Genomic DNA, 25,470 nt, shown 5'->3' with positions numbered 1-25,470 from the left:
CACTTCCTTCCTTCCGCCACTTCCTTCCTTCCCTCCTTCCTTCCCTCCTTCCCTGCCAAGGGCAGAGGAGGTACTTCAGCATTGTGATGAAAATCAGGAGCCTCATCAAGGTCTTATCCTATTTTCTTTAGGATCTCTTTCTAAGCAAAGCCTGTCATCCTTACACCATGCCTGAGCTAAGATTCAGCTGTGTTGCAATCACGTCTGTGTCTATCCATGCACTCCATTGATCTGCACCCTGACAGGTGGGATTGGCTTCTCACTACAAATGTGCTCCATACTCTGGGCTTGGAGCTCCTCTCCCAGCTGCCTCCCCTCCCCTGCTGACCCAAGCATCCACTGCAGGCAGTACCCGGCCCCCAGGGAGCAGCCACCCTACACTACACAGAATTATATGTTTTCATATTACTGAGTACTTATAAAAATGCATTTAACCCACAAACTGAATTTTCCATTCTGACAAAGATACTGATGCAACAGACATCCTAGGAGAAAAGTTAAATGTGATGCTAGACTGCTGTGTATAGTTTTGAGAGGTAGCTGTTTCAGAATAGCTGCATTTTCCCCTAACATTTTCTGAGCAATCAGAGTCCCATACAGGCTGAACTACCTCTGTGTGTTCCTGGTATGCGTACCTTGAGGCAAGTCCATTTAGACTGACTCAAAGGCTCATCATTGATTGTCCTGGGAAAGCCAAATGACACTCAAATGACAGTGCTAGAATTGGCAAAAAATGGTATGAAATCCAACAAGGCAATCACACTGATTGCTTGAGTTTGAGAAGCTCACATTTTTTATGATTTTATGTTTTTCCATAAGTAGAATAAAATTTCATGTCTACATGCTCTCCTTGCCGTAAAAAGGGCTCACTTTCAGTTGTGGATGTGGGCAGCAGGGAGTCCATCCCAGACTGGGATGGAAAATTTTAAGGCATTTAAAATGTCACCTTTATTATTGTTAATTATATTTCTATGGACATACACTGATGGCCTAAGATATTTTTGATTTCTTAGATACCTTCAAGGACCAGACAAAATATGTCTGTGCTTACAACAGTAAAAAAAGGTGACATGTCCACATGCTGTTAGGCTTGTGTCTAGCTAGAGTTATGTGAAAATAATCTCAGGATGAAATCTCCAGTACTACATCCCACTCTGGTGTGGCACATAAACTTGCATGGTTTTAGCTTTTTGGTGGGTCAGATAGTCCCCAAGAGCTGTAAAAAATTGGCTGACTTTCTAGCATTACCTTTGAGAGCAATTTTTACATGTTAAGCTAATGATATTTCTTTATACTCAACAGCAGAAAAAAGGCTTTACATATGCAAGTGTAAGATATTGCCCATTTCAGCCTCCAATGCTCTTGGGAAAAAAAATTCTATAGCTCTTTATGTCCTTCCCACACCTATTACTACCAAATGTAATCAAATCAAATATTTTCATTCAGTTTACTCATTACCATATTGCAACCCACTACTCTTGCTTCAGGATGAGGAATTGAGAGTAAACTGCAGCTCTCCTTCACACCTAGCCAGAGCTATGCTAGGCCAAGTGAGAAAGCCTTTTAATTTTATTTGCATGAAACGCTCCCAAAATAAGGGAAAGCTATGCAATATTTATATAAGTTCCCTAATATTGGTTTTGCTATTCATATTCACTAGGTGAAAATTATTTTTACAGCCTTTTGAAGCCTTAAAAATCCTTAAGATACGTCTGGTTTGAGTTGCAGCTATTTTTTTATTAATCTGAGCTTTTTTGGCTTTGGTTTCTGTACATTATCTAAAGCTTGCACAGCCAGCTGGCCTGAGGAATAGAGCAAAACTCATTAGAACATGCAAAGTGTATGCCTGGCATCACCATTTCAATTCCTGCATGATCAGCTCACAATCTACAAAGAAATTTCAGGAGGCCTTTGTTGCCAGGACACTGCAAGAGATGGGACCTGTGCCACAAGAGGTCAATGACAATCTAGCTAAGGGTTAGTTTTCTGGGTTCAAATGAACAATTTGCTGTTCTTACTAAATATCTACCAAATGACATGGTAAAGCCTTAATCATCAAACCTTTGCCTGTGAATTACTGCTTTTAGCAGACTCACTTTTTAGCAGGCTAATTCTCAAACGTGGATGGGGAGAATATAAAGGTCTTTCTGGGTATTAAGCAGAAAATGATCAGGAGGATTCAGGTAGTCACTTTATTCCTGGCAACTGAATCAAAACAAAACAATATAAAGTATAATTTTTGGTTGTCTTGGACATTTTTATGGGGAAAAAAAAATCTTAAAAAAACCCAAAAATACTGTTCCTTCTCACTCCAACTAAGCCCTAATAAAGTTTCACAGATGCTGAAATAAGCTCTAAGCCTTGGGAATAATTTTTATTAAATTGGACTTTTAAAGTTTTGGAAATACAGGCTGTCTTTAGTCATCTGCTATTAAGAGATACTGGGACTATCTGGTACAACACAGCAGCAGTGATTAGCAAGAAGACTTTTTTCTGAGTGCCTATGTTAGCATTTTTCATTAATTTCAAGATCTTTCATTGGGTCTGTACTACTAGTCATGGAGTTACTCGTGGAAATTTGCATACTCTAGATTATACTGATTATTTATGGAACAGGAATATCTGTTTCTGGTATGGAATTTCATTGGGACATTCAGTCTTCTTTCAAGACTTTTTCCAGATATGATAGGGAGAGAACTGGCACTGGCCAGGGTTATTTCTCATACAAATTTTAGAAGGAGTCTAATTTGGATGCAAAGGAAAAAGTATAATCTGTAAACAGAATTTTTCCATGTTTGCTTGTATCCAAGGCAATGCTTTATATTGGCGTTTGAGCCTTTACAGTTCTCTATATAACTCACTGTTCAGTCATTTAAAAAAACAATGCATTCGTGAATGTTGCTATTCTCATCCCCATACCCTGGCCACGTGTCTGAGGCTCTCAGTGTTAGTTATACAGATACACATTCTACAATTCCATCAGGGATGCTCATTTTGGAAATGTTACAGATGTTAGGGATTTTTTTCCCAGTATACCAAAGGAGTAGACAGAGGATTTTTTTTTAATTTATTAGTGCCCTCAAAATATAATTTGGATAGTTAGATGAAAAAAAGCAACACAAAACACAAGAAAAACAAACTCCAAAACCTGAAAAAAACAGCTTTCCCTAAGTGGAAGATGGGAGAATTCCAATCTGAAATGTACTTATCTGCCTCAGTTATCAACCCTGTTTTCAGCACAATTTCTGCAAAACCCCCTCCCATATCTTTGCTCAGGACTGCCTTTGTCCAAGTGTTGACCATATACAAAGCATTATGTGAAGATCAAAGTTTTATAAATAAAATTATTCCTATAAATAAAGTGTCTTAAAATTTCTTTAAATCTGAATTAATATTATTTTTTACAAAATAAAACACAATTGGAAAATTGTGTTTATTTCTTCTATAGCTCATATTTTGGAGATGTCATTTTACACATTTCCACAGCGACCCCATTCATTCTCAGAAAATAAGAGGAGGCTTTGATGCGGAATTTAATTCATGGTCATTTTAAGTCTTAAGTCTGTTTGTCTAAATTTAAAATAATAATAATTAAAAAGAAATTAAGTAAAGATAAATTGTTCTCTTTATCTTTTTCACTACCCCTTTGATTTCTTCTCTTCCTTCCTATTCAAATGGCGTGAAGGCAATGGGATGGTTACATCCCAGTAACTCAGCAGCTATGCAGGAGCACCAGGCAGAACTTCTCTAGGTTGCATTGAAAGCAAGCAACCTGTTTCTTCATTTCTCCTTCACCTCTCAAAATCAAGAGATTTTCACTGTTATTACATTCATTTTTAAAAGATTGTAATTGTTTTAAAAGCTATTCTTGGATATGGTATCCAGATGGTCATATTGGAATGGGAAGATGCTAAAAGGACATTGGCATATATTCCCACTATTTATTTAAACACTGCTTAAGGTTATGCCTATGTCTATACATAAAATAAAGTGATGTAATGTCAGATCCTTACTTATATAACTGTAACACATATTGTAACCTGACCAGGATCATGACCATATGTGGCTCTGAAAACAATTATATATTAGTCCTATGTAAGCAAAAAACAATTAGAAAGGGTGCTGGAACAATTCATAAATTCTTAATTCTATTTCCTTCATCTCTTCCAAATTTTCAGACTACATAGGTATATATCTCAGAATGCTAAAGATGACTACTTTTTCCTTCCTGGAAGAGTAAAAAGATAGTAGAGAGTATTCAGTGATGCCATCCAAAGTGTGATGATGCAGGAAATCTGAACACGTGAATTGACAAATATTTTGAGGTCAGAAGGAAAACAAGCATGGAACTTGCTTGTTCAACTTACTTGTTGTTGCTATAGTTCAGGAAGTTTTTATTAGAAAATGAAATAAAGCATACTCCTTTTTTTCTTTTCCCCATATTAATGATTGAACCCCAGTAATATTTACTGTGAGACTTTGGTATCCTTCTCTTCTATCTCTCTCTATCAAAATTGTAAGGAAATATTCTTCCTCACTGCAGAGACAATAATTCAATATCAGACAATAGTGAAAAAAACCTGAGAAATATAGCACATATTAACTGTATTTACAGACATGCAAATGTATATAAAAAATTAGGTTCAGAAAAGAATAATTGTAATTATATTTCAAGGCTGAAGTTTCTGAAGTATAAATTTTGTGCCACTGACTTATCTTCACAGGCATTTTTATATACCATTTTCTACAAGTGCACCACAGACTAAAGCTGAAGAAGGTTCCCTTGAGAAAAAGGTTCTCTGTCAGGATGAAGATGTGTTTTTCTGACAGATTTAGCAAAGCTTACTAACTTTACTGATAGGGTTAAGGAGAAGTGGTCATTTCTTGGATAGCCTGAGACTTCAGCAAGTCCCAAAAAAGGGATAAGAACAAATGTGCATCCTGTAAGAAAAAAGCTTGAGAGAAATAGAAGGAAAACTCTTTTATAGTAATGATTCCTTAGCCTGCTAAGCAGAAAATGGGATTTTTTGAGACCTCAGTCTAAGAGATGCGCAAAAAACTTCACAGTATGCATGCAGGATTATACACAGTAGTTGTTTAAGCCTGTCTGCATTTTTATATTCTTCCTCTAAGGTGATCTGACACCCCATCTCACACATAAATAAATCCCTACAGATTACATGGCAAGTACCAAACAGGAAAAAAAGTAAAGTAGTAGTCTTGATACTACCATCACTCACAGCTGTTGCAGGAAAGCAACCGGAAGCCAAAGAAAACGGTGAGAGGAACCTGACTACTCTTCTAAGCAATACTGTGGCAGACACTGCTGATATTTAATTTATTACTTTTTACACCTTTTCCTCCCCTCATGTTCATATCAAAAAAGTACCATTGTATTATCTCTGTTTTCTGTGCAAATAGTTATTGCAGTGTCAGATGGATAAAGTAACCTTTTCTCTATTAAAATACTCAATATATTAAAATAAATTGCTGTTCAAAACTACCTCTTTGGCTTCAAAAATTATGTTGAGCCCTACTGATATACAGTAATTCAGTGAATCAAAATTCACTTTGCATCCATTTAACTGTTCAAAATAAATTTCTTCTGCCACTGCTTTAAATATTTAAGGGGAGAGAGAATAATAGTATGCCCTTGCATGTATTTTTCTGAGGCTAATCAATATTCTGGAATGACATTTATTTTGCATGTTAAAAAAAGATACCTGTGAAGTTTTATACCATTCTTTTGTTTTAAGGATTGACTGACTATATGAAATACCTAGCCAAGGTTGTCTTTTTGCAGGTAAAATCAAATTTTAAAAAAAGGAAAATTTTGGTGTGTCTGTCTTGAATATGGACAATTACCCAGAAAATACTTAACATGTAATATTTGAGTGAAACTGTTAGAATAGAACATTAAATAAAATGAAGGCACTATTTTTATTTAGGTACTTGAACATTTTATGATACCAAGCCATACAAGAAGTTTATTGGCAGAATGGTTTCTGACTGCACTCAATGAAGTGTAAAGAGCTGCCCCATAACACTGTTCAGTAGGCATCAGTTTGGGTTTTTTCACAATGAATCTAATTAAATAAAGCTATTAACCACAAAATGTGCAAATAAAGATATAGCTAAATGTATACAAACTATGCTAGAGTACATCAAACTCTAAAATTTCCATTGGCTGCTTTTCATAAATGGACTGGGATTATGATAGCCTTGTAGCAATCTCCAGTGCTCAGCTTTCAGAGCCTGGCTAAAATCTGCTGTTGGAAAAATCAGGTGGCTGTAGTGTTACAGGTGGCCACTCAGCAGAATCCCAGGAAAGACTTGTAGCTGCACTGGTGGGAGTCATTGCACCTGCAGTGTACAAGACTGTATCCACATCTGTTGAAAGTCAGCCAAGAGAAATAAGAAATTTAAGAATGCCAATTAGCAGAGTTGTTTTAGACATCTACCTTAGGCCTAGGGGATTAATGAGCAAAAGATATATCTCGCTATTCCTTTTAAGTAGAGGTACATAGACAACTCAAAGGTTTGGTTTCAAAGTCCTCTTGTTCCATAGTCCTCTCATTTCAAATCTCTGAAAGAGCATCTTTACAAACTCCATACCTGTTCATTTTGAAATCCAGGCATTCCCCAGCCATGCCCTTTCTGGTAATCCTGACAATTTGGAAGTACCATTTAGAAAACTGCTAGATCTTCACAATTGGCCGCGTCGTCAGGAGATGTACTTAATTGTCCAAGTACTTAGAAACTCAGAAATATCCAATTTTATTTTCAGAAGGACTCAGCATTAGTAAGAATTTTCTGACTTAAAACGAGGTGACTGTGGTAATTCCAGCGAGCTGTGAGAGCTAGCATTTTGAATTTATTAACACAAACTTCTCATTGGGACTGCAAGCAGGCATGCAGCCAGTTCCTCTAGAGGTTTACAGCTAGGCACCAGTGGTGAGATAATTCCAAACTGGCATGGAAATCTGGATCCAGTTCATGTTCCTCTGAGAGCCTGTGGCAGTCAGAAGGCTGCCATCTAAAATTATTTTTATAGCTGAATGGTAATTGTCAGAGAAAACGTCAGGTCAGATCCTTCACAAACTCACATGGGATTCTGTAAAAAGGTTGTTGTATGTTAACAGGCTATTTATGGTTAACACCTTGCTCTACCTTTACAGCCACCAGAAGGAAAGTGGCAGATTATATTGTCTAAACACTCCTTCTCAATTACATCTCTGTGCTTGGCCAGGACATAGCTTTTGATAAATTCACTCTTTCACTTTTCAGGCAAAATGCCAACATAAGCACAAATGTTCTTACCTTTTCTTGGAATGAAAGGTGTCTTTGCAGCACCTTTAATTTTGGGGGTTTTTGTGACTAGTGATAAATACCAGACTGCATTTTGAAAATTAATATAAATTTCTAACATGAATATGAATCCCTTATACCATGGGTTTTGGACATCAAAGTAGGGAAGACTTACGATTACTTATCAAACACTCCTTTTGGAATCTACATTAATCAGAGTTGTTGCAGCACAAATATCTGACAAGAAAATGAATAATTCTTGGGAGATATAAGAGAAAGCTTCTGATTACCAAGAAACTAAAGGATGCAAAGGAAACACCAGTCAAATTAATTGGTTGCAGTTCCTAGTTTTTTTGTCTGCAGGTGTTTGATCCACAAACAGTCCTGTTTTCTGATATCTGTTGATAGGATAAAAGGATATTTTGCTTTTTCAGTGACAGTGAAATTGATACAATAAGGTCTTTCAAGTGTATCAAATGTGAGAAGCTTATATACATCAGCTTTAAATTAATTTTTTTTTATTAATAGCAGTTCTTAATAAGGCAGCTTAAGTTTCAATCAGGAGCTGAGATAGTCCAAACACAAATGCCCTGCACCAAGAAACATTCAAGGTTAGGATGGAATGGGGTCTGAACAATCTGGTCCGGCCAAAGATGTCCCTAATCACAACAGGTGACGTTGGAATAGATGACTTTGAAGGTCCTTTTGGACCCAAACTATTCTATGATATAAAATAATTAGGAAAAGAGGAACTATCAAGGAATACTTAAAATGATACAAGCTTCCCCCTTCAGTTGTATCTTTTTTTTTCTTTCCTTGTCTTTTTATTCTTCATTTATAAATTTATGATTAATAAGTGCTGCAGGTCTCTTTGTGTTCATCACTGCTCATATTACCAGAATTGCCCACTACATGAGGCTGCTATAGGAAGGGCCATGGTGCAGAAGGAGCATGAGCTGGCTGCTGTTTTCATTTGTGCTGGGTACACGTGCTCAATGGACAATTAACATGGACCAGCTCCTCTCTCAGCTTTCCTCTGGCATCAGTGTGCCCACAAGGGAAGAGAATGGAACAACTCCTCTGTGCTGGATCGGCAGCTGAAGTGTCCTGAAGAGAAAATGTTTGCGCTTGGACCTGACACAGCAACCATTTGGCTCGCAGTAAGAGTCTGAGCAGAAAGCACAGGATAATGCTGAAGCAGATATGAGATGAGCCAAATGGTTCAGCTTCCCCACAGTCTGATTGTTTGAAACAATCCCATTTCAGCATACAAAAACACACACTATGGAGGTTTCAGTTTCCCTGTATAAAGCACATTCATTGTTTATGCTGTCAGGTTGTCTACGTCAGCCAAATACCAAATTCTGTGAAAACTTAACACCAGATTTTAATTAAATGGGAAGTCAGTATTGTATTATGAAAAAATCCAATCTCTTTGGAAATAATATGGAACTTTCCATAACCATCTCCAAAATATGGCTTTTAGGTCAGAGTTAGGTTACTTCGGTTGATTGGGATTTCCTCTTCAGATAGTATTTAATGAAATATAGCTCTTATGGGATTTTTTTCCCATGGAAGAATGTATTCCTTTAATATTAATTAAATATTTTATTTTGTTAGTAACTCTTATTAGAAACGCTTTATAAAAGTCTAGAACTCTGAGAACTTTTCAAACCAAAAATTTTCCACAACTCTTTGCATCTTCTCTTCACCTAAAAACCTCAGAACAAAGGTTTTCAGTTAGGACCTAAAGTTCACAATTAACTTGCTTGCAATCAGCCCACTTGCATTTGACTCAAACTTCATGTCAAATCTTTGTATGGTTAATAAATACCTAAACGCTCTCAGGTTCTGTTGATCCGACAGATTTAACAATGTAGGTGTACACAAGATCTCTGTGCGGCTTTTATTGGATTTGAAAAATGTCCAACATAAGGATTTCATAGACTTTGGAGCTTAGTATTATTAAAATAACCTATATTAGTAGAATAACTGAATTTCTAGGATCAGGATTTTTATCATATCAGTAGTATTTACAGCTCTACAATATTTGTTGCTTCAAGGAAAGCAAACAACTCCCTCTAGATAGAGTTGAAGCTACACAGCATACTGAACTGTATAATCAGCCAAAACCTTTGAAAATCTTTGACTTAATCCTGTACTTATTTGCCTTAATTAAATCATCCTCCTTGTGAAAGGTGTTATCAGCATTCTGAGCCTCAAAATCATGCAGTTTTTAACCATGATCATCCAGTCTGGAACATCTAGCCTGGACTTTACACTTCACAATCAGGGGGAATAGTTATGCTGATATGTAAACAACCAATCTGTAATTACAGATATAATATCTTAATAATTATTAATTTAAGATCTGAATAGGAACCATCCTAAAATTTGGTTCTAAAGGTAAGGTTTCAGTGTAAGTACAGCAAGTATTTCATTTCTGAATATCAAAACCTAAGTCAGGAACCTGAAACCTACAAAAATATAACATAACATGTTAAAAAAATTGCTGTCTGACCTACCAAGTGGAACTACCTAAAACACAGAGAATATATGACTCAAACATTAAGATAAATGTATTATCAACAGGGGAAAACTGTAATTATACATGAAAATTGTTTTGTTTGTTTAAAGTTCTGAACCTGAATACTCCTTCAAAATAGCCATCTAAACTAAGTACCTCAATTTGATTTTAATATTCTTTACCTAGGAGAAACTAATATGAGATCAACTGCTCTGTGAAATGTTTGTCTTTTCCTGTTAACCATAGAGGAATGTTTTTGTAGATGTTTTTAAAATTTGTCAGGATAACAAATTTATTTTAAATTGTCGGGATGAATTAAAGCCTTAGGAGTGTGAAAATGGAGTTATACGCAAAGCCAGAAAGGTTTTGGTTTTGACAGGGATGGACAGCTGGATTTTGTCTCACAATGAGCCCTGTTTATGGATAAGAAACTATGCATTATTGCTAGTAAATACATATTTCTGTACAGTCCCAAAGTATCAGCTGCATGTTTGTGCTAAAAGTTTTTCTCAGAGCATGAGCTAGTCCTTTTGCATATTAACTGAGGCATCGATTGTACCCAATGGCCTTTTCTGTTCCATTGTCACTGGTAAAGTCAGAAATGTATTTCTGCTGGACACGGCTATAGGTCTGTTGATAGGCACAAAAAATACTGAGCAGTATGCTGAAGATACCTAGTAGCAGTGAAGCTGGAGATGTTGACACATAGGAATCTGCAGAAATAGATAAAGAAATAAATTATATCTGCACTATAATAATTATGGGAATAGAAAATAAATCAGTATCTATTAAATGTCTTGGAAATAGTGACTGAAAGTCAAGACCTGCTCTTTGCGGCTCCTAGGCTTCATTTCTGAATTACTGAGACAAGTCCTTTTCTCTGCACTGTCTTTTGCCTTGAGATATTTTTCATTTATTTTTCAATGTTTCATGGCTGCAATGGAAATGTAGAGTGACATAATGACAGAGAAGTTCACAGGCTGATGATTATAGAATAATGTCATGCAAATTTGGACTCTTACAGGTCTGTCACTCTCTAAGTGGATATTTGGTCCATGAAGATATTCCATAAAAAGAGCAAGAATCATCAGCAGCTTTTTAAAAAGCAAGAGTGTGTAACTATGGTTAGTCATAATTCTTCTTGGAGTGTGTGCATACTGGGAGATAACTCAATGTTGGATTACTGAAGCTAAAGTATAATTTAAGGGGGAAAAAGAAATACTCAAAACACAGAAATCTTGCACAAACACAGAGCATAGGTCTTGATCTCAGAGGACTTCAAAGTTAAACAAGTGCTGTTTATTTTCACAGAGATTTTCTGGAACCTAAATCTGTATATAAGTGCCTAAATCCCACCTAATATATTGGAGCTATGCCAGAAGAAACATAAAGAAAAGGAAAACAAAACTTTCAACAAGATAAGCAGAATTTTCTTCTTTTCTAATAATTTACATTAGTGTATATATTCCATTTTATCCTATTTTTAATTTCTAAAACTATTCATGATAGTCAAAAATTGGCTCAAGGACCTTTAATTCAATTTTATATACATGTAAATAAAACATTTTTGTACCTGTGGGAAATTCTCTTTGTGTATGTTTGGTTTTCATTATGTTTAAATGTTTAAGTTTTACGTGTGATGCAAGGAACTGTTAGGTTAAATATAAATCATTAATAATACATTTACAATATTAAATATTGCATCATTCACTGACACATTTTCAAATTATTAATACATGTCTGTTGTATTTTTACCTAGAAGACAACCTTAAACTGTAGTGGATGATATATGACTGAATAAAAAAATCTTCTAGGAGACTAAAATCTCTATGAGCTTAAAATATTTTAAAATATTTAAAATATTTCTTGGCAAACAGTGGACTTTTGGAACCACTTAAATAGGCTTACATCAATTGAAATTCCTTTTATCATCCCCAGCCTAGTATAAATGTATATAATGTGGTACCAGAGAACCTGAAGGAAAGAAAAGGAGTGTACTTCTAGTCAAGACTCTTGAGACACGACATGCTTATAGCCCTGGATGTCAACACCCCAATTATCTTACCTTTTTCATCAATACTATAAAGCATGCATTCTGCAATAGTTTCTCTAAATCTGAAAATAGGACAGCAGTAAGGAAATTTCTCTAATGAGTGAAGGATCAAGAAAGGTATTTATTTAATAATTTTTTTTTAATTAATTGATTGAGTAACACTGCCATGTGTTGCATCTTCTCATTTCTATGAATGATTAATAATAAAGAAAAAGTGGAATACATGGTCTCTTACTCACTAGTCTTCACAACTATGCATTTTTAAATTTCTTAAGTACTTAAATTTATTAATAAAATGAAAACTCTAAAAAGGTAAGAGCTGAAATGCAATTCAAAATAGTGCCTAAAATATTATCTACTTTTGCTGTGGAAAGATTACATGATGGGGAAAATACACAGCATATGAAATCAACCAACCTTGCAGCTCAAGTAATCTCCTACTAGGCTGCACTTTGACAATTATGTGAAGATTGGCCTGAGCACCAGTACACTTAAAAATTTTTAACACAAAAAAAATTATGAAACTTGAAAAGCCATTGATAAAAGCTGTTCAATATTCATTCTAATAATAAACATAAATACATTAACAGGGAAAAAATGCACAGAAATGTCCTTCGGATATGCTAAAATATAATTTATATGATTAAATTCGAGAATAGGCTAATTTCTTTCCTGAAAATTTTCTTTCAAAAAATTGTTGGTAGACATTATGGTTACAACTAGTCACCATGAAGTTTTTTAAACAAACTGCTGTTTCTAGATGTTGTGTGTTTCAGCTAACAATAACCCAGTGGTTGGATTGCTTCAGTTAGCACAATCTTTTGAGGTTTTAATTGAAAAATAAGATGATATTGACACTGGCAAGCCTGTGTGGCAAAACTCTGACCGAAGGAACAAGAACCAAAGGTAAGCAAAAACACTTTCAGTGATCTTTTAAATTTTCTGTTAAAATTGAGGCAATTCTCCAAAACTTCATGCCAATACTTTAAAAAACTGATTAAGTCTGGGAGCTGGGCGTAAATACAAGCTATATAAAAAAAGCCTCGTAGAGCCAAATGACAAATAGATGCCTTCATCTGAAAACTATTATGCATCTTCAGAAGACTGGGAATTGCTTAATTAAAAATTGCTGCCTTTACCATGAAATATCTCATCAGAAAAAACCATACAAATCTGCGTTACAGAATAGCAGTTTTGTAGATCTCAAGTATTCAGTGAGTTACAACGTTACTATAGCAGTCACACAATCGCATAGCAAATGTCACAATTTTAAAGATAGGTAACCTCTTGTCCAAGATGTTCAGTGTTTCTCTCCTGATGTTCCAGATGCTCTGTTACTTCTATGTGTGAAATCAGATACAACAACAAAGTAGGACTGAGAGAAGCTGACTTACTGAAAAAATAATGCATATGCAGATGAGTGGTTTATAAATAAAATACCATTCCAAGACAATGCTGAAAGGGGGAATAAATTCTAAGATGGAAATCTCTGCGCTACAACATTATGAAATCAGACTTGTATTTTCCTCTCTTAGATATACAACACATTTTGTGAATTTCTATTTTTTAACTTCTTTTCCCTTCTTACACTGACAGTTTGATGTCTTTGTCCTTGTGAGATTTAAAACTTGATGCACTGAAAGGATCTAACTTTTAATGCCATTATTATTTTTACCGCAGTGTACAAAGAAAATGCTGATGTACTGCTGCGTTGGAGCTCCTGTTTTCTGAAAAATTCACTTTAGAAGCTAAGCTAGGATCCCATATGCCTTTAAATTTTACTAGTATGTCCCCATCTGCTCTTCTAGTGAAAAATTAACCCCTTTAATGTTATGATTTTCAGACCTCAGTAGCAATCTTCCCATGTTCTCCACCTTCTGAATATATTCTTCCTGTTCCTCTACTCATTAGGAGAAACAGATTTTGTTCACCAAGGAAACTCAGCTTGGCATTCCTCATGCATACATATACACAGATACATATGTGTATATAAATACACATACTCCCACATATTAACACAGCGAGAAGCACTTGCAATATTTGTATGTAAAGTGAGGATTGAAATATTTGGTCTCTTTTTATTTAAAGAATAGTTAGAGTGAATTTTAATTTTAACTTTAAAAATCCAACATTTTTCAGGATATGGAGTGATATCAAAGACTGAAATAATAAAAGCCATTTCTTATACCTTACTTTGATTTGACAACTATCAGATTTTAAATTTACCTTGAAGGGAAGATTTCTCCTTTGTCAAGTGTCTTATTTTTATAAATTCTTATGATAGTATCTGTCTAGTTACAAAATTATGGACCAGTCTGTACCCAAGTCCAATTATGTCTAAATCAGACAATGGACTTCATCTTGTTTGGAAAATTTGCACAGTAGTGGGACTAGATTTCCTTTTTTTAGGGTTTTAATGCACTGTGGATCTGATTAATCAATTAGGTTATAAAACATGTTTTAAGACAAGAAAAAAGGCTTTATGGAAAAAGAAAGGACAGGAATAAAAATGGAAAATAGAAGTAGATCTGACTGGAAAATAACTGAAGGTAATCCAAATTGCATCCATAAGGCAGGCCATACAGGAAAAGTAAATTAAATTTGGCTTGCTATTACAGTGACATTTCATATTGTATATTATTGATTATTAAATTATTGCCCAGTTGAAATCACACTGAATCACATTAAAGCCACTACATTTTCTTTAGATTTCATCTGAAATTAGTAACCTAATGAAAAACAAACTTGTACAAACACTCCAATGCCCCAAATGATTTTCTAATTTGAAATTAATGACATTCAGATTAAAGCAGTGAAAAAAAAAACCACTTGCGCATTCTGCATTCCCTTTGCTTTTAAACCAGTTGATAATCTTGTTAAGATTATTTTATATCTTATTTATTCAGATAATAATAATATTGTCATTTTTCTTTTCCTTCTTTAAGAACTGTCAATTATTGTCACGTCATGCAGAAGTAAGGTTGGAAGCCTCTGACTACCTAATGAATCCACAGAACAAGGACATAATTGTCAATTGGTTTTACATTAGCAGGTAATGTTGATGTTGTTGATGTATTCCTGTAAATGTGTCCTTCATGTTTCTGAAGCAGAACTTTTTCTTGTATTTATCAAGGCTACAGGAAGACAACAGGGCTTTGTGCATACTGTTTCTCTAGTTCAGAGTTACAAGGCTTCTGATATAGCAAAGTGGAGAAAAAACAGCTAATTTAAACACATGAGGTTTGATTTGTCTGTTTTGAATTCAACCACTAAACTTCATGTATTTTATCTACTCTTGTTCTCCTATAGTTAGTAAAAGGAAATTGGCCATTAATCTATCATCAAGGCACATTTATCTCACATGCATCAGGGGGATCCTTCAAATGGCTTCAGAAATCAAAAACTAATGAATTTGAAAAATATTGGATTATGCCAAGGAGCTATGCCACTTATTTCTATACTTTAATAATTTCTTTTACATACATACATGCCTTCTTCCTCTATGCATCCACAGAATCACAGAAAGGTTGATAGTGGAAGGGTTGCACACTGTATGCTTGGACTCACAAGTATTACACATATACCCTAGATCCTCTCAGTAGTGTCAAACAAATAGCCTCAAAAATTTACGTCAAGATCTTATTATCACCTTACTCACTCTGGATTCTCTCACTCACCATGGGGGACCTGACATGGTCCATGTAACAGAAGATGAAGCCACAATATTATTGAAGCTCAGTAATGAGGATCTACTTAATATAAGCAAAGAAGGAAAAAAAGCCCTTAGGCATTAATTTTTCACTTTCACAGAATAAATCAAGTTTATTGCATTTTTTTGTACAATCACTTGCCTTATTTGCTCATTGTTATTTAATTCCTGTGTAGTGCTGTACCAAAGCAAGTAACTCTCAAGTGTAATAGTACTGCTTTTACATTTATGGTACCATAAAGTGTAAGAGCTACTTAGTGTTGATATATATTCTCAGATACCCCTGCAGACTTTTATATGTTAGAAAGATTGCATGTCTAGTAAAACCAAGACTTAGCGAATATAAAAATGCCACCCTGTCTTATAAACCAAGTTTGCCCTTCACTGTGTATTTTACACACACTTCTCATAATGCTACTTATGAAAACCTTCTTTGTGTATTATGGGTTTGTCAGGTTCTAAGGAAGAAAGAAAAAACAGGTAAGTATTCCTTCTGCATTTCAAAATCTTATTGCTAAATAATAAGAAAGTAGCAACAATCCAAATTTCACGAGTTATGTAAAATTTTATCCTTTCTGCTGACTGAATGAGATATATTACTACAAGTATCTGTCATTATTCTTGCAGATATTTCAACTGAGCAGAATGCTGAGCATTATAAAAGGTAAGGGTTTTTTTTTCTCATGTAGTTCAAGCTATCGATTAAACACCTCTTAGAGTAAACTTCAGACAGACCAGAGAAACAAAAAATGCACATCTTAGTTCTGTGAGCAGTGCTAAAACAAAACCTTTGAAGACACCCAGGCAGTGGAGGACAAGGGGAGGTAGTGGTGGATAATTGGCAGAGCTTACTAAGGAATTAGAGATGTTCCCAGTGCTTGTATATTTTCTGCCCTTCCCTGTATGCCAGCCTGCATGCAGTCAAGTGTACAGCTGTTAACATCATAACCAGCTGATGCTACATTAACTTTTTACTTCCAGTGAAAATGAGGATCAGAAAAGCCTTTCCTGCTAAGCACTTCTGACTGTGCTAGCCAGCTTCCCCATAGTTCTTCTAAATCACTAGTGATCAAATTATCTGCCTTGGGTACTAATTGTTTAGGAGGTATTTTAGACGTTCCAATGTGGCCAATAGAAACAAAGAGATAAATAGAAGGGAAAGATGAAACTCAATGAGAAAAGCAGCTACCTGAGTTCTAGAAATAGAGTGCAGCATTAGAAAAATGCACTATGGAGCAGCACTGCTGGGAGACTCTATATTTGTGTGACACATATCTGCATTGAAGACTGTGAAGTTCTACCAACTATCAATTCTGACTTCTATTATTCTATACCTACAATGACACAGCAAGAAGATAGAAATTTAAACAAGAGATGAAAGCACTGAAGTAAAAAAAAAAATAAACTGCAAACAACTGAACAGAAGGAAAAAATTTGCTTTGCAAAGGCAGCTGTTTAAAACCATGTAGGAAGAAAAAAATTTGAAAAGTTGTTCATGGTGGGTAGGAAAATGAGAAGTGGATTAGGGCTATTTTTAAAAAATTGTGTCTGCTTGTATCTGAAAAAAAAAGGGCAAGACATGAAAATATGTTAAGGGTCAAAAGTGAAGTGTAGGAGATCTAGAATGATGGAGATGTTAGCATGTGGGAAAAGAAAACCTGTATTTGCTGCCAAAAAGGGAGAAGAATTAGGGATGAAAATCAGTTGATTGAGATAAAAGGGAGGGAGAGGAGGAGGAAATTTGGCTATGAAGTTTAGACAGATTGGAGAAGTGGGAAGTAAGGTGTAAATAGAGAAGCAGTGTTTGCATTTGCACCTGTAATTGCAGGTGTTGAGTGATAACCTCCCATTAAACAGTCTTAGTTGTAAGAGCAAAAGCTAAGTAAGCAAAGGATCGGAATTTTTAGTGAGATTGTGGAAAAGAAAGGGACATGATTCTATTGGTTCAACCACTTTGTTTGTTTGTTTGTTTGTTTTGGGGGATTTTTTGTGTGTTTTTTTTTTAATTGTTGTTGCTGGAAAGAAATTGTGACTATGACTATATAGTCACTTCCTATGAACATTGCACTTAATATGCTGATTCAGAAATTCTTTTGTTACTTCATGGTATCCATGAGACTAACTCCAAGACAACAACATTTACAATTGTGACATAAATGCAGATAAATCTGGAAACCATTACTCACAGTAGCTCAGGACTAAAAAGGGCTTGGATATTGAAAGAACCTTCGCAGTCACAAGAGCTAACATTTATTAATTATTGTGATCTAGAATTACGCACCAACATTTTTCAAACCAAGAACTACATAACAAAATCTGGCCAGAAGTAATACAATGGCATTTCTGAGTTTATATCTTCCTTAAGAATGTGGTGCTAGACACTACGAAGTCATTACTCATGTAAGTATTTTAATACAAGCAGTAAAATTCTAGAAGATATCTGCTATCTGAGTAGCAAATCTGACAATATCCCAAATAATGGTCAGAAACTTGGCTTGCCTGTAACAGGAGGGAAGTTCTCCTATGTGTAACTCTAAGAGAACTTATAATGCCCTTCATTAGCCTAATTTTGGTCCTGCTGTGTTAATGTTATTACATTTTCCTGTATCCTAAGAATAGCTTGAGTGTTGTTCATATATGATAGTCCAAAAGGTGTGAAAGAAACGGTGAAATTTTATTAATCAGAATGGATTTGAGGAGGTAGAAGGACTATAACTATAAACACTATAATCTAGTCTTTAGATTAATAATCCAATAGAGAACTGGAGAGTATTCTTGCCCTTCATGCAAGCAGGAAAAACATGCAGTGCCAATATTGGAAATCAAAGGGAGAAAAGGACATAATGCTGGACATAATTTTGGAGTGTTTTCCTAAATGCTTTGAGCAGTTTTTATTCTTGATTCAAGGTGACTCTATTATGGTGTCATACATTTAATGTACAAGGCCACTGACTGGATTAAAATCCTTTTTGTTCTTCATGCTTTTCAAAGAGCCTGAAGATCAAGCAAGAATTATAATGAAAATTCTTACTATACTGCTTTGGGTATTTTATATTAATTTTGCTATTCTTATACATTTCTTTAAAGTCTTAAAAGAATATTTTAATTTAAAAGATAGAAATAATAAATGTTAAAACAATACAATAGACAATATTTTATGTATTTATATTTCTTTTATTTTGAAGGGGAAGAGAGTTTAGAAACAGCTTTTCTCCTTTTTCCACAAACCAGCTATGCAGCAAAAAAATCAAGGGCAAACCAATCTCTTTACACTATATTAATGACACAGTGTTTCAATATCAAGTATGATAACTCACATACAAAAATCTCATGTATAAAATGCGCTATTCATTTAGTCAGACTGAAAAGAATAGTTCAGCAATATAGAAGGCAAAAATAGTTTAGCATAAGTTTAAAAAAGACATCGTTAATATTGTTTGACAGCACACAAGGACATCATTTATACCAAAATGCCATGAAGCCATTATTTAAAAATTTCCTCAGGTGAAGGTAGTGTCTGGGGAAGTGTTTGCTTCTACTCTTCACATTTAAGTCTGTAAGCAATACTTCGAGATATTTCTGTATACTTTGTTGAAATTGTCTAATAAATCTTGACTTAGCTGCATCTGAAGCAGGTCATTCAAACAATGTGGTTAAGTAAGCACAATGTCCTAAAAGTTATGTTGACTTTGTAAGCCTTACACTCAATGCCAGATTAGCTCAAGCAGCCAATGCAGTCATGTCATTTTAGTGACTGCAAACCCTTCATTAAAACTAATTTAGCAGTGGGGTTTTTTTCATTGAAACTAATTACATATGTTTAGCTAGGAGATTTATGAAAGCATTTCTATTTGATTTAAATATGTTTTTAGATGCTGAATATTTTTTTTATTTTTTATTTTGATCATAATTTAGGTAGCTATAGAAAATTTAGTTTTGTTTGTGATAGGAGAAGAGAGAATACAAGAAAATATAATTAAATTTTCTAAACTACCTCATAGAGCATAATCTCTTGCAATCAGTGTTTTTTACCTAGGTATCACTCCCTAGTCCAACCCCTTCAAGTCCCAAGGGTTCTTTGATTATTTTTTTTCTTCATTTATAAAGATTAAAGACTTCCATCAGAGAACAAAGACAATATTATGTGAAAGGTGACCATTTAAATAGTCCCAACAGCAAACCATTAACATTAAACACATCCAGTGACTAGTCACAGACTAGACATTATTTTCCCAAATTAGTTCTTGAATAACTGCAAATAGATTTCAAATTCTAAGAACTATTTCGTGCCTTTGAGCATTAACCTTTCTAACTGCAATCCAGTCTCCCACATTTCAAGACATAATTTACATTTGTAGACAATATGCAAAAAAGAAAAAAGCTAAATTAATTTAATAAGGGTTGTTTCAAAGTCTTTTTTTTCAGCTGAAGTCTCTGGTAACTTAAATGAAGATGATTTCTAGATCTAAATTGTTAGTGCCACAGTAGCTAGGAATAAAGAAAAAGGCACTTTCATTTTTACCTGTTATATTTTTTATTTTTACTAAACCAAGTTAAACATCATCTGCTTGCTATTGCCTGCTATTTGCAGAGAAAATTTCATGATGATCAATGAACTGGAGTTGGTAGCAGGCAATTTTTCTTAAGGTCTGAATTGAAGTCAAGAATATGCTTCAAGCAATTTATTTTCAACTTTTGTTTCAGGAATCAAAAAGCTGAAGTGTTGGAGGGATGGTTCTGTATAGAACTGTGTTCATTTTTTATGGTTTTGTCTAGAAATGCCCCTTTAGAGCAGGACAAAAATTCTGGTAAAACTTGTATGATTAGGAAAAATTCTGCTTTCGTAGGGAAGGCCAGGGGATTCCAATTGCAGCCAAGCAGTGCAGCTCCCCCATGGGGCACCAGGAGCAGCCTGCATCTGACAGGAGTCTGGCAGTGCAGGGGGAGCATGCAGGGACTCAGTGGTGGGTGTGTTGGCACAGGATCAGAAGCAACACAAAGCTGGAGTAGCCATGTCTTCTGCAGGAAGAGCCTCCCAAGGCTGGGCAAGAGGGTGTGTGTTTGTGTGGATGGAATATGTGCACGTTAGTACATTTTGGTTTCATTTATTTTATTCTCAGTATCATCTTTATGGATGAGCAGCAAACATTCCTTACATATAAAGCAAGCACTTACTCCTAACATTGCCAGCTGAAGGAAGTGATTGTTCCCCTCTTCACTCACTGGTGCAGCCTCACCTTGAGTCCAGTGGGCAGTTTTGGATGCTACAATACAAGAAAGACATAAAGCTTTTAGAGACCATCTATGAAGATGGTCATGGCTCCAGAAGGGAACCCATATGAGGAACAGCTGAGGTCACTTGCCTTGTTCAGCTGGGAGGAGACTGAGAGGATGATTTAATATGCAGTAGCGATGAGAAGTCAAAATGGGTGCCTATGAAGAAGGACCCTGGCTGTTGATTTTTACCAGGTTCTATATTCTCTATAGGTCATCTTATTTCCTGATGGCTACTGCCCATCCAATCGTCTTTGCACAGTCTAAGATCTTCTGATTTGCTTTCACAGCCTCCACACACCATTTTTGTTTTGTACAGAATATCCTGTAGCTGAAGTTTAACTTATGCATCTTTACCTACTGTTAACATTTTCATAGATAAAAACCAAGCCTAAAATACAATCCATGTGGCCCAATTCTCATTTAATTTAGTCACTGATGTGAAGTGCTGGCCCATTTTCTCCTTTCTGTACAAAACCATGGTTTTAGGGCCCAATTATATGGAAAACAAATTAACCACAAATATTTGAACAGAAAAAAAGTTGTAGCAGATAAACTAAGTAAAACAAAGCAGCTGTCAGGTAAAAAAAAGCTAACACAGATTCCACATAATCAACTTCTGCCCTGAATGGTTGTAAAACTAGTGCAAAGGCCATGATCAGTTACTTGCCACAGTGATATTGTATACTGGAACTAATTTGTTTTGCACAGTTTAAACAAAAACAGGACTCAAATGGTGGTTTTAGACATCCTTCATAGATATCACTCGAGTCCTGCAACAACTGAGTTTCATGAAGAAGCATATTCCCCTACATGACACATAGCTGAAGCCATGTCTGGGTTCTTGAATTTTAAGTGGCTCACTGCTACTTTCACTTCTGAGTATTTTCATCTCTAGGTACCCATCTCAGTTTATCTTTCAGATCAGACTATTTTACCGCTGAACATTTTTGCAACTAATAAATGATTTCTCTCAGGGAAAAAAGGTAATATTATATTTTTCCCCTAAAATTTCAGCACTCTGTAGAACTCTCCAGTGTATAACAAAAGTTCATAATGGGTATTACATGCTAAATGTATGCCTGTAACACAGAGATTATTTGGAAGTAATCTTTTATGTAATATAGAACAGCATGATTGCAATGCAACAGGGACATTTATTGCCATATATTTCAATTTATCAGCCTTGCTTTAACAGGTTTCTCAATTGTTCCCAGATTGCTTTGTTAATAATGGAGGCACTGTAAAGTGTGTTGTGGATAAAGTCATCAGATTCGCAACATCTAAAAAGTGATATTTCATGTCAACATCTACTGTTATATTTTTGAAAAAGGGGTATATTCCTGTGTATTTGGCAATACTGACCATTATTTTAGAGATATGAATAATCCATTAGAGTGTGTTTGTACTGCAAACATCATGAGGAGATGGCAGCTTTGTGTATTTACACAGCTCAAGCTGAACAATGATGCTATCAATCAGAATATGATTTTTATTTAAGACATTCCTTAGTTTTAAACTATATTGACCTTTTCAATATTGTATTCAAATCATTTTGGGGTTTTTTTTTTAAGGAAGTTAAATGTTTCATAATTCTGTAGTCTTATGAACCACAGTTTTGCACATTACTAAGAAATACCGCCTAAATAAAGCATAATAGAATGTTAGATGGTGTAGAAATAATCTGTCTCATAGAGAGAAAAATTTGTATGATTCATAACACTTAAACATTTAAATCTGAAACTTGATTCAGTCCCTTTAGATTTATGAAAATTTAAAAAAAAGCCCTAGAAAGAGGAATAGAATTATCTGAAAATAAAATCCTAACATCATAATGATTAAAAAGCATTCTAAATGCTCTTACCAAAATTTATAATGTTGTGTCTTCTTATTTTTCTGCTACAAAGAATAATCTTTGTCAGTATTAATCTAAATATGCTAATAGTAAGTCTATTATATGTTAGGAAAAGATAGATATCTTTTCCCAAGTCTTTTTGTTGTCTTTTTAATATGAAATTAAAACTTCTTGGTCAGCTAGCAAATATATGAATTTAATTTAAAAAATTAATATTGGTTATGTTTTATTCCTTTATATAATTCCCTCTTCAAACACAACAACAAGAAGCAAAGAATAAATTGAAGAACACAGATCAGCCTGGAATAAGAAAGCAGCAATTGATTACACTGTTGCCTGAGGCAGCTTTGTTTATTTCTGATAATAAACCAGTGCAGATAATATTGCAGTGTCAAAGGTCATTTTCACAAAGTAAAATTCCTTCTTCACCTGCTATCCGTCTTCACCAAAAGCCCTGATGTGAAATTAATTTCCAATTTGCCATCAGCATTTAATAATTCTTTAAGTATATGAGGTAAATTTTGCCCCTGTACAAAGGGTGAGTGCAGAGGTTATGCTCTACTTCATTACTGAGTCACACAGATATTTTAAGCACACTGAAATCATTCTACATGACAGCACATAAGCAAACATGTCTCAAACATACAGAAGGAAGAAAAAGATTTAAGTAATTGGTTTAATTAGACTAAAATTATTTTAATAATAGCAACTCTTAGAAATATTTTAGCATGAATGTATTACTGAAAACATCCTTGTAAATGTTGATCAATATGGTTCAGGTTGGTCTTTGTCAAATGCAAAAACCTCACTCCTCTATTAACTGTTCCAAGTTTGGTGCAGTTTGCAAATATTCATTTCTGTCTCCTTTTTTCTGCACCATTGTCCTTTGACTTTATAAATAGCTTCATGGGCATACAGTATAATGAATGGCAAATCTTTAATATCAGTTATTTTGAAACTTACTACTGTGTGTTGATCAAAAGATAAAAGACTGATGCTTAAAACTGACATCTCATGGCATTTTCTTTGAACACTGATGTATCATAGTAGCATTTATATGACACATTGCTTTTCAGATTTTTCTTACATGAGCATTTATATGACACATTGCTTTTCAGTTTAGCACCAGATTTTTCTTACATATATTTATGTTTGAGAAACATAAGATAATTAGAGAGGTAAAGTTAATTTTAAAAAATAGCTGTCTATGTAATGAAAAGAAGCTTTAATGCAATCTGTACCATTATTCTTTTTTCATATGGAGCATACATGGATATGGATTTATGATTTGTTTTGACTTCCAGATTACTTTTTCAATCATTCTTTGTGCTATTGGTTTGATTGAGATCATCAAGGATTCTGTAAATTGTAGTTTGGAATATTGTGGCTCTTGCAAGATTAATCACACTCACAAACTTCAGTTTTACATATTTTTTGTTAAAAGAGAAATAAAATATTTCTCAAGTTTAGACTCAGTGATTTTGTCCGCATTTTATATTATAAAGAAGAGCATGATAGTAAATTTTAGATGTCTTTATTTCTGAGAGGAGTTAGGTTTTTTTGTTTGTTTGTTTGTTTGCTTGCTTGTTTGTTGGTTTTGTTTGTTCATTTTGAAATACTTGTTACATTAACATACTGGACAAGCTGTTGGTGCCTGTACAAAATGTCAGCACCAACTCTAAAAAGGCTGAAGCATATGGCCTCTGTCTATCCCTCCTTGCATGTAATACACATATTTTCACAGTGCAACACAGACAAAAACAATTTGAAATGCTAATATGTAGTTCTTTTCGGTTCTACTAAGACAAATAATTATGCAACAAATTATAAAAAGAAGTGCAGGTAACATATTGCCATGGATTTTGGGGAAAGGGAAAAGTTTATTTAGAAACATTTTAGTTGTAACTGCATAATACTAAATTACCACACAAAATACAGAAGAGTAGATAATTCATGCCTATGTTAAAACACAATCCATTAAAAATATAATCAGGGTTTATATTTGCCTTTATATGTAACCAATGAGTACTGAGTGAATGTACTACATTTGTAAGTTGAATTTAAACTAATTTTAACTACAACTAGGAAGCAAGGAACTTTTAAATCCATTGCATTAGTCTTCTTTGCAAGAAGTTTTAAAAATAATTGCACTTTTCTTTGACTATTTGAAAGAAATTTACTGCATTGAGTAAAATCTCATATATATGTATGATTTTTACTGTTATTCATTCTGATGTCTTTGGTCACAGTCTATTTTTCCTTTTTAAAAGAGATTGCTACATGTTTATACAAAAATACATAAACAGTGTTGTGTTTGCTTAGGCACAATTTCCTTGGAATCCTTACATACACATTTTCCCCTATACAACAAGAACAAAAATTTCTGAATTAACAGCAGTGTTTAAACAAATAAATTGTCTATGAAAGAAAAATTTCTGAGGAGTAGAATGTGAAAAAGTTTCAATGATTAAATGGAAAGCCACATTCTCAGTCTGTGTATAGCTTGTGCTGTAAACTGTGTGATATTTTTCTTTTGCCCGAAGGGTGATTTTGGTCACCTGCTTTAATATAAAAAACAAGGCAGATTAGGTAGTAGTGATCCTCTTGTCCTTAAGCATGCAAACTTTGCATACTCCTGATGCAAAGAAGTTGTATAAGTACATATATACTCAAAAGACATAAATTTTCAGCTATCTTGGATAGAATCAATACAAGTAAATCTCTCTCTCTCTTAATTACTGAGG

The sequence above is a fragment of the Geospiza fortis genome, unplaced genomic scaffold (assembly GCF_000277835.1).
Source record: "Geospiza fortis unplaced genomic scaffold, GeoFor_1.0 scaffold294, whole genome shotgun sequence".
Taxonomy (NCBI): domain Eukaryota; kingdom Metazoa; phylum Chordata; class Aves; order Passeriformes; family Thraupidae; genus Geospiza; species Geospiza fortis.
Note: the sequence above shows the minus strand (reverse complement) of the source record.